The following is an 11,562-nucleotide window of genomic DNA, read 5'->3' on the forward strand; positions in this document are numbered from 1 at the left end:
CTTATAATTTCATCTAGACATTTCCCTAGTTTGCTTATGAAACAGTCATGTTAAAAGCATTATTAAAATCAATATTATGTCTACAGCTTGTTCCCATCCACTAGGCAGTAACCCTGTCAAATAAAGTTTGGTTGGTCTGGCATGATTTGTTCTTGACAAATCTATGTTAGCTATTATTTATTACCCTTTTATCCTCTAGATTCTTACAAATGGATTGTTTAAATCATTTGTTCTAGTATATTTCCAGTTATTAAAGTTAGATGGACTGGTCTATAATTCCTGTAGGTTGTTGACCTTTGTTGGTAGGTCTGCGATGGCTCAACCCTCCAGACGAGACACATTCTAAAATGGATGAACCCGCAATCAGCAGGGGTGGGGCACAGAACTCCTCCAGCTGCCAGGGTAGAGCAAGCTCCACTGGTCCTGGGGCAGCGGTGGGAGGGGGAAAGTTTTATTTCTGTGCATGTCTCTGCTTTTAGGCAAATCCATTGACAATTTCGTAAAAACTATTTATTCTTTCCATGGTGTATTTGGCCTCGAGATCTCTCTTTATCCCCTTTTTGGTGTAGTTAAGTCACATGTTCAAAATGCAGCTTTCTATATGCAGCTACATAGACATGAGCAACTGAAAAAATATATTGGAGCAGCTTGTCTGCCCGCACTACACTTCTTTTCAACTATCTTGGAAGAGACTGAGTAGCTGTGTAGTCAGCTGAAGTTTGGAAATTCCTGATAGAGATCCAGTCAAAGCTTGATCCTATAACATCTCTGCCCCGGTGTGGGCAAGAGGGATAGGGAATGGGTGTGGTTGGAATGCAATATGTGCTGGGAATCCTGAGGTGGTGCATGATTTTTTAAAGACCCTTGCAAGCTGGTGCACATTACAGCAGCAAAACCCATGACAAGGCAGAGAATCAGAGAACCATAGCCAGCTCTCTGATAAGCTCCCCGCTCTCTATTGCACCCGGAAGCTTAAAGCGGCTAGAATCTGTCCTGGCCCCTTATGAAACAAAGAAGAGTTCACAAAGGGGAAATCTGTTGTGTATGTGGGAAGACAGGAAACAAGCTAGCATCTTTTGCTAATGTTACAAGGGCTTGATCCTTCACTCCAGGAAGTCAATGGCAAAGCTCCCATTGACTTTAATGGTGCAAGATCAGGGCCTAATTAGTTAAATTAGTGTAGAAAGAAGGTGTGAGAAAGATTAGCAGCCTTTTCCACTCACTACCCCTGTTAAATTATGTCTTCCACATTAGGTTCTTTTGATAATAATGCACTCAACCAAGATTGGTCAGGTTTGGCGAGCAAAGGTCAGAGTTAATTCACTGTCACCCCTTTATGTACTTATATAGCAAAAGACAGCAGTCATGTGCAACTGTTCTCAAATATTATTTTGAGTTTCACAGGCAAATATCAGATAATAAATGTTAGACTTCAGCCTTTATTTAATAGTGTGACTATTTCTTTAATTTTTAAAGAACAGGCAAAGTGCTGCATAATTGCACATGGAATTCAAATTGCATAGAACCCACTTTTAATGCTTTTAAAAGAAACAGTGTCCAATTAAGTAACCTAAGTGCTGGTTGTTAAATGACAATTGCAGCATTCAAAAGCTGGGAGGTTTGTTAGGTACTTTTATTCCTTTTTTTTTTTTTTTTAAGGAAGGAAAAATGTCAAAAAAATAGAAGGAATAATACTGCTTTTCCAGCCCACTGCAAGACAGTAATACGCCATGCAAAATAATCCCAAACAATTAAGTTGACAGGTTTGAAAACAGTCATTGATGTGTGACGACTGAATGCACAGTAACTGGGGGGGGGAGAGGGGGAGGTGGAGAGAAGCAAGGTAATTTTTTCTTATACAAATGAGAAATTTTACAACATGTGGTAAAATCAAAGAAGTAGGTACCACTCTGAAGAGTCAGAAATGGGAAGTAACTGTGACTGGGGGAGGAGACGATGTAATACTTATCTGTTCTTTAGTACAACACTATCACAGGATTTATATATTTCTAAAATCACACATAGTGGTTCTCAGCGCCCCCAATAAACAACAATTGAACTTTTCTGTAGTGAAGTTCATCTTAAAGCTACTGAAGGATACTGCCACAAGTGGTACAGGGTAGAGTTTGCTAAGCACAAAGTCAGTGTGTCTAAAAGCCTTCTTGGAGGAACTGTAAACAGGAGAATTAATTGGAATAAGGTATGACTAGGAAATATATTGCACCAACACAATGAGACAGTGACTCTGACAAAATATTTCTATAACTGATTCCACATTCACTTTCTGAGAATGATATGCAAGTAGGCAAGAATTACCAGAACCACAATGACTAGATGCTATTATTTTGTGTTGAAGTAACCCCCGTGGAAAAAAAAAAAAACCTGAACAATTTCTTTGGTTAAGTATTCTTGCTAATTAATAGCTCCAGAATAATGGCACTTTTTACCATAGCTACACTAAATTCTAATGGGTTTGCATTAAAAACCTGAAAGATTCTGGTTGTTTTACAAAATCATATTCAGTTTACTTTTAATAAGTCATTCATATTTTAGATATCGCTGAAAAATATTTCAAGGAAAATATACTGAATTAAAAGAGTCTCTATTTCTGCCATGTCTATTTACTTGGTATTGATTGGAATAAACAGACTGTGATGGGGTATACTTCCCACACCAGGCAAACCAAATCAGCCACTAATACCACAGGGGACTCAGAAGAAATACAGCCAAGGTTACATTCAGAAGAGGAAAATCTGAAGGGGATAGGTGAAAAGAAAGGGACAAACCCAAGGAAAGGGATAGCATGTGGCTCCATTACCGTAATATCCGAGCTCAGCACAATATCTAATCTATTTCTCCTCACAGCGCCTCAGTGACGTAGAGCAGTGCTGTTATCCCCATTGTACAGATGGGGCACTGAGGTAGAGAGACTAAAGGCCATATTTTCAAAGGCATTTAGGCATCTAGTGAGATTTTCAAAAGCGCTTAGAAGGTTAGGTGCTTTGTAAACATCACTAGATGCCTAACTGCCTCTTTGGGTGCCTAAAAACCTTTGACACTCTGTCCCTAAGGCTCTGGCCTGAGGTCATACAGGAAGTCCATGGGGGGAGTAGAGCCCAAGTCTCTGAAGGCTCTGTCTATCTCTCTGCTGCATGCTGGGTGGAAAAGAGGAGTCTGATAGGTGAAACCAAGAAAGCCAATTGTCTGAGACTCCAGCAAATGGTCCCAGGCAATTGGGAAGGATGTCATGATTGACAGCATGAAAAGCAGCACAGAGATTAGGAAGGATGAAGAAAGAGAGACTGAGAGTCAGATGAGAGGAGATCATTTAACCCACAAGGGTGGCAGGTTCTGCCCCATGCAGTGTTATAGAGCAATGGCTGCTGTGCAATTTTACATTTTAACTGAAAACAGTTTTATTATTTTTTGTTCTAAGTTTGAGAAAAAGAAGGAACGAGAAAGTGCTGTATGAGTATCAGATGTGTTTATGCCACACATTCTTAATGTTTCAGCTGAATTCAGGCCAATTCCAGAACAAAGAACAGAAATTGCATCCACAGAGTCCATAAAGTCAATGATTATTGTCATGATTTGTATTATTCACTGGGCACCATCTGGATGCTCAGCACTGTTCAGAATATGCCAGAAAACATAGTCCCTCAGCAAATGTGTATTAAATGTGGATAAGTTGGCTCAAATATTTAAATATGAAGTGTATAATTATTGAGCACATGTTAACACCTTTGAGAGGATGTGCTGTCGGCAATAGAAGTTTTACCTAGTTAAGGACTGGAAGTTTGGTTCTCCAGCTCCTGTGCCTGTTTATTTTCCTTTCCTGTTTGCAGTGGCCCTGATATACCTCAGAAGAATCAATATTTTTCTCAACTTTAAAATGTGGAATTTTCTTGGGTTTTGGTTTTAAATATTCTCCTGTGAGAACTGCAACACAATCACTGTGGTGTTGGTTTAAGAGCCTTCTGGAAAATAACTAGCCTTTAAACAGAATTGAAAGCCATGTTGCCAACTCTCATGATTTTGTCATGAGTCTCGTGATAATTATTGTTTTCCCCAGCTCCTGGAGTCAAGTGGATATGTGATGATTTCAGCCTTCATTCTTAAAGAAAAATGAAGTTTATAGCCCTTGTGGCTGTGGAGAAAGCTTCAAAATGTGACCCCATGCACCCTAAATGCTCAAAAACCAGAAGGCAAATAAAAAGATCAAATCTATTATTTTTACATATTCTTGTGATTTTTGAATATTGGAGGTTGGCAATACCTTGAAAGTGACTTGAAAGCATCAGTTTCACTTTTGTTTAAAATCAGTTTCTAGTCTATTATCTGTAGCATAGTAACATCCCTAGAGTCTCAGGCAGGTGCAGTATAAACTCACAGGGCCTTGCCCTAGCAGAATGTTTCCAAAAGTAAAATGATCTATTCCAAGCTTGGTGAACTGCAAAAAGTAGGTAGCCTAAATGATAGAAAGTAATCTAGATTTTTTCAACAATTGTTTCAATTGTTGTATTCAAGAACAAGAATATGCTTTTAAATTTTAAATCTAACCAGTGTCCCTTAAGTGACTTGACCCAAGATGTCAGAACATGTTAGTATTAGAGCTGAATGTGTCAAATATTAATTTAATTTTCTGTCAACTCATTTCTAAATTATTATGTGCAAAAAAATAATAATAATAATAAAATAAAATACTAGAGTTTTCAGGTGCCTAAGTAGCCCCTGGAATCACGGTTAAAGTTGCCTCCTACACCAAAATCTGAAATGGTGCCCCTGATTGGCAGCAGTACGATTATTGGTTACGATCTGAGTTATATATTAACTTGGCTATGCATCTGATCTCTTGGGATTAGAATGACACTATATGTGATTAAATTAGTTTTCAACAACTGCTCATTATAGAATCCAGTGTCTGGGTGGTGAGATAATGGCTGCAATGCCCAAGGAAACTGCATCTCTGACTTCTTGTTAACTGGTGTGGTGAGACAGAAGTTTACTTTTGTTACTGGCTTGGTATAATTGAATGATAGAATAACCACCGGTTTGGGTTGGTGAGTCTGCCCTATTTCTCAGCTGTTTGTCCTGAATCTGATATTCTCAGCTGTGACCCACTGACACACAGTGACAGAGGGTCTGACCCCAAATGTAGTCTGAATGTAGGTCATATTAGGAATTTCAACAATTAAAGTTTTAGAATTTAAAAATCCAAATATTCAGTGGAATTATCTGAGTCAGAAGGTATTGGCAGGTTATATAGGTGGCTGAAATATATTGTACAGAACTTGAAAATAGTCACTATTAATTAACTGCAGAAATACCAGTTGCTGTGTCTTAATTAGAAGAGAATTGTCTCTTCCTTTAGAGATCCATGGTTTCAGGGTTTATTAGTGATTGTCCATCTTTACTACTGGTATAGAAGATACCACCCCAAAGTGTTTTTTTTTAAATATGAAATAATTTAAATCCAATACATTATTTTCATTTTAAAGAGGCAAAAATATGTAATTAAGTAGTGGTTAAAGATATTTTCTCATCTCATTCTGTACAAAAAAAATGGATCAACACCTAAAGTACAATAAAGTTTGAGATAGTATTTTTTGAATAAAAACTTGAAAAAGCTGGAGCTAACCAAGCTTTTTAAAAAAGACATGTATCAGTTGTTCAGACATTAGCTGTGTATGCAGTAGAACAGGACTTTTCACTCCCACAACAAGGTCAGTTTAATGAACACAGAGACCACAACAGAGTCCAAATAATTATACAATTTCACTGAGACCTGTCTGCAATCTTCAAATGATAATGCAAATATCTCAGTGCTTGAGATTTATCTGGAAAAGAAAGTTATGCCAATAAGAAACAGGAAGGTAGAATAGTCTTTTCCCTTTTCTCAGCTCATGTCAATCTAGAATAAAAAATACAGAAAATTAGGGGAAAATTTTGAATACAAGACAGGCATCCAACTGACTTTGTATGGCAGCTTGGTGCCTGATTGCAGCTTGCCTTTGAAAATCTCCTCCAATGTTTCAGTAACGCTCCCCATTTAGGCACAATCTACAATACAGCTGAGATTTTAAGAGGGACCTGTTGGAGTTAGGGACTCAACTCCCACCAGAAAAAAAGTCATAGAACGGGAAGGATGGATGCTTGGCACTCGTTACACTGACACCATCAAGAATCCCATCTACGCAAAAATGCAGAACTGGTCAATGTCAGTCGAGGTGTCTGGCAAGGGTTTAAAAAATGAATAAATAAAATAAAATAAAGCTGTTAGCTGCTGCAGTTACTAACCAAAAATCAATGGGAGTCAGGCACCTGAGATCCCTTTGAAAATCCCAGCCTCCAATTTTAAACTGAGTTTGTCACCAGTCAATGCTATGCATGGTTCTAAACATTGTTTCAGTCCATGTACACCACAGTAAATACCTGAGCCAGAGTTTTAGACTGAAATAAAATCCATGAAAATAACAGAGTTCCAGCTAATCTAATTGCAGACTTACCATGAAACCACATGCATTGTACAAAGAACTACTAAAATTATTGTATAGTCAGACTTAATAGTGTGAAATTTAATTTGCAAACAAGCAACTTCAGGCAGAAAAGGCTAAATATTAATTTTAAGAGTAAATTTCACAATCTATAGTATTACTTTCCCTTTTATAATTAAAGCAATGCTGTTGTTTCTCTCTCATCTTGTAACAATATCCATGGCATTGGGGTATACTTGCAATAAACTGCTTTCACAAGGATCAAATGCCTCATCTTTGTTTTGGCACTAAATAACCAAATAACTAAATAACAGCAGAAGCTGTTTATTGCTTCATATACACCAATGCCACAAACATTAGCCACACAATTACTATAATTAAGTGTGGGTTCTATTAATCAAAACTAGTGTGGAAATACAGGTTTGGTTTGGCATGTTTGAACCTGCCAAGTTGGAGAGATTCTGTAAAACAGGTTAAAAAATGGCATTTTCATGTGACCAACTGTTCCTCAGTAATTTGTTCTGAACTCCATAAATATTGTAGTTGCATTTAAAATAAAAGCCAGTATGTGAACTGACAGGACTTACCCAAATGCAAATAGGCATATCATTTGGAACTCTTGTCATGAATTGAGCGTTCATGCCTTTTTATGTGAACAGGTGCTAAATGAAATTCTGTGGCAGGTGGGTTTTTCTCCTATTTATAGGGCAGAGGAATATACAAAACTGTAGATAGCTTACTTCTTAAAAGATGTTTATAAATATTTTATGTGATCCATATTATGGGTGACCTGATTTGTATTCTATTATTATAATTATTATAATATAATAAAATGTAGAATGACAATATACAACAGGGGTATGTGTGTAAACTTTAAACTAACATGAAAAGTGCAAAATCAAGCTCTCAAAAGTAAGGAAATGCCACAATTAAGGTTTGCTATGCAACTTTAATTCAGTCCCCTTATGATAGTCACATGATCACATACTATATTTTCCCTAGAACTTCTACCTCATTCAGTGAATGGTGCTTCTTTAGTCAGTAGCTATTCAATATTTCTTTCTTAACCTCATTATTCAAGGTATCGCCACATCCCTTAATTACCAAACAGAATTTAAATACTGCACTGAAGAGAGGATTATTAATTTTCCTGTGAGCTTTTCTATGGCACTCAGCACTGTAGCATCTGAGCACTTCACAAAAACATATGCATCTTCACAACATCCCTGTGTGGCTGTGGAATTACGCCAGTTTTACAAAGGGGCAAATGAGATTTTAAGGCCTAAATTGTCAGAAGAATCCACTTATTTGGAGCATTCAAATTGAGATGCCCAGGGTCCGCGTTTTCAAGGTAACTAGCATTTTTGTGGTAATTCATATGTCCAAAGCACATCTACCACTGACTTTACTTGCCATTGAGCGTCAGCACTTTGGCAAATGAGGCCTCAGGTGTCTCAGGTTGGGCACCCATAGAATGAGAAACAACCGCTGAGAAGTTTGGTTTAAGTGACTGTAACTCTTGTCCATTCCACTTCAGGTGCATGCACGGTGCATTAGAGTCAGAAATGTTTTCCTTTTTGTGGTACCCGTCCTGGTGATACACGCACACTCCACTGCTTTGTACTGCTGCATAACAGTATAAAGGTTGGAAGCTGCCCAAGATCCCCTCAGTTCTTTCACACCAGACAAACTCCAATATAGAGGGGAAAGAAGGTGGGTCATTGAATGGACATGTGCAACATATCTTGAAGAACCACCATTACAGAACAGGTTAATAACCATTTTTTTTCTTCTTCATTTAATGATTGCATATGTAATTCCACTTCAGGTCACTCAAGCAGTTCAATCAGGAGGTGTGTGCCAGAATCTACCCAAACAATGTATGCAGGACTACTCATCCAAACTTGACATCACCTCTTGAATGTTGAGATATAGCATAATGAGTTGTAAAGGTATGCACAGATGACTAAGTTGAAGTTATACAAATGTCTGCTAGAGTACTTGGAATCAAAAAGGCTCAAGAAGCTGCTTGAGATCTTGTAGAGCACTCTACTTCACTGCTTGGAGGGAGTTCATTGGCAATATCATAATAGCACAGATGTATGCAGGACAAAATCCTCTGCATCGAGATTGGAAGGCCTTTCATCCTGTCTGGAATCGATACAAACAGCTGTGATTACGGTCCAAAAGAACTAGCATGTCCAACAGGTGGAAAGCCAGGAGTACACTAGGCTTGCACCTTTCTGAGATGCAGTCTGAGGTGCAGAATCAATCATCCAGAAGACTGTGCACTCCAGTAGTCTAAGACAATTTACTGTTGTAAGCAAATTGGCTTTGAGATCTATGGAAATGTTTAACACTGTCTGGAATCTGTCTTGCGGTAGTAATGCCCTGGCTACTGTAGAAACCAGGATCACCCCCATAAGTTCTATTCTCTGAACTGGAAAGAAAACTGGCTTGTCTTAATTGATCAACAGACCCAGAACATTGAAGAGGGATTGAATCCTGGATAGACTAACTTTTACGTGGAGCTTGGATTGACCTTATATCAGCCAGTAGTCCAAGAAAGGACATTTGCACATCTGCTTTCCTTAGGAATGCAACTATCATCACCATGCATTTTGTAAAACACTCGCAGGGCACTTGCCAGAGGACACCCTCCCCTGTCACCCTGAGTGCTTACTGGTAGACAGCACCATGGACCTCAGTTGTCTAGCAGAGCTAAGTCTCAGCTCCTTGGACAACTCTAACCTCTTGTGCTTCCTTCAAAGCAATGCCAGAGAGGCACTCCTCACTGATGCCGAAGCACTAGGTGCATACTCAAGCTGGAAGGCTAAGAAGGTAGATGCTGAGCAACCTCCATAAGGCTATGGTACAGTCTCACCTCTCTATCTTTCTTTGTCCAGTGCTTAAAGTCTCTGAAAATGTGGCAGTGAGCCTCTAACATGACCCTCACTAAGACACTTTAGGCAGATGGAATGAGGGTCACTCATCAGCACAGGTTTGGTTTTTTTTGCAGCCGGCACAAAGTTTAAACCCTAGAGACTGAGACATACCTCAGTACTAGGCCTGGTGGCCCGTACGAGGAGGAAACTGGTGCTCCAAAAGTAAAGAATAAAACAAATGGAACAATGAGTGCCAATAACTATTTACAGAAGACTAAATAAATTCCTGTAAGAGGAGAATTTGCACAAGCAACAGAATGTACTACAACTACCAACCATGGGTGGTAAGAAGTAACTGAGGGGGATCTGGAGTAGCAGATACCATCATGCAGCAGCACAAGACAACAGAAGGTGATGCACTGCCCTGATGGGTACCATTAAGGAAAAAAAAATCTCCCTCTCTGGTGCAGTAGGCACTCTCACACCTGAAGTTGAATGGCCATATGCAATCACTCGAAGAAGGACTTCACAGAAGATATTCTGTGGCAGAGGCACAATTCCATTTTTCAGGTTAGTATTCACCTACCTAAACCATGAAACAAAGCTTTCTTCATGCAGTCTCTTGCCTCACTCACTGCACACCTTCCAACTGCTGCAATAAACAAGGGTCCTACAGACCACAGCCTCATTCAATACACAATCTGATTCATTCCCCAAGTCCTCTCCATTTTGTGCACTGAATGAGGCAAGGGTCCTAATTTTTCAATACTTAACTTTGCAACAGAATGTTCTTTTAACATACTATTTTGATGTAATTTCCTAAGCTTAAAAAAGAAAAAAAAAGACCAAATTCCTTCATGTGGCACCATATTAACCTGCAACTTGAATTAATACAGCATGATGGAAAATTTTAGATCCACAACTCAGATGTCCACTACTTGATTCAATAGACTGGCTGGTTACAGTAGTAGCTTGTTAACCTATATGTAGACCACCTAGATGGGACACATATTTTGCTCCTGGGTTTTCACAGCTATTTTCTAGACAGCAAAGAAATGTCGAGACTCAGTCACCCTGAGTTCAATTCCAGGTTCTGGTTGTGTATTCTAGTGATGGTAGACTCTTCTATCCTGCCTCCTAGCATGTCATCTCAAGCCTTTTCCCTTCTGTCCCTGTTCTTGCTCTGACCACCTTCCTTACCTTTCCCCACTCCCAGCCTGTCCAACGCAGTATTCAGGTAAAGCTGTTCCCCTTCTCCTCTATACTTTCTGAGCAGCAGCAGATCACTGAAAGCAAAAGAGAGATAGTCACTTCAGTCCTGGGCTTTGCCAGACAGCAAGGAAGGAATAATTATAGTGAATGTCCTACTTAGCCCCTTCAACATGGGTTTGGAGTATGTTTAATGCAGAGGGAATCTACAGAAAATGTAGCTGCCAAACTCTAGCTTGCATCTACTAAGCATTTAAAAACAGCAATGGTCAGAGGCTTACCACTCAGGAAAATTTTGGTGTATCTCCACAGGGCTCAGCAAAAGGCAACTCTGACAACAAGGAAATACATTGCCAAATTTCAGCTTCCTGCTCCAATGATTGGAGGCACTATGGCTTCTCAATAAAATGTGAAACTAAAAGCAGGGTCATAATGAAAAAAGTGTTAGGAAAACTTAACAATAGGCATTACTGTCAGCTCCAGCTATAAAAGACACACATATTTACATACGTAGCATTGATTGTGTCATCTTTGTGATGAAATTATACCAACTATATAACTGACATTTCTATAGAGGGTGCCAGGAGTCAAAACAATGGAAAAATAATTCCTTTTCCTAGCTTGTCTACAGCTGTTTAGATATAAATGCCCCAACCGAATAAGGTAATCGATGCAAAGCATATCTGCCTAGAGGCACCCCTTGTCACCTTCTGTGTTCTTACTCTATAGTCAAAACCTTAAGAACTGCTGAAGCCTATATGCCAAATTAGAAATTAACTAGCACTGACATCTCCTGTAACTGAAAATCAAATCAGTGTCTCAGAGGAAATGCAAGTTAAATATACCCTTTACAGTGTATTATTTAAGAATGTAGAGGGAAGGCTTGTAAATCTAAAGAGTGAAATGTTTCTGGAACTATGTATCTATAGGGAATATTCACTGCTAACCTAATAAGGATTTCAAGAAAATATGTA

Source organism: Chelonia mydas, chromosome 7, assembly GCF_015237465.2.
Source record: "Chelonia mydas isolate rCheMyd1 chromosome 7, rCheMyd1.pri.v2, whole genome shotgun sequence".
NCBI classification, from domain to species: domain Eukaryota; kingdom Metazoa; phylum Chordata; order Testudines; family Cheloniidae; genus Chelonia; species Chelonia mydas.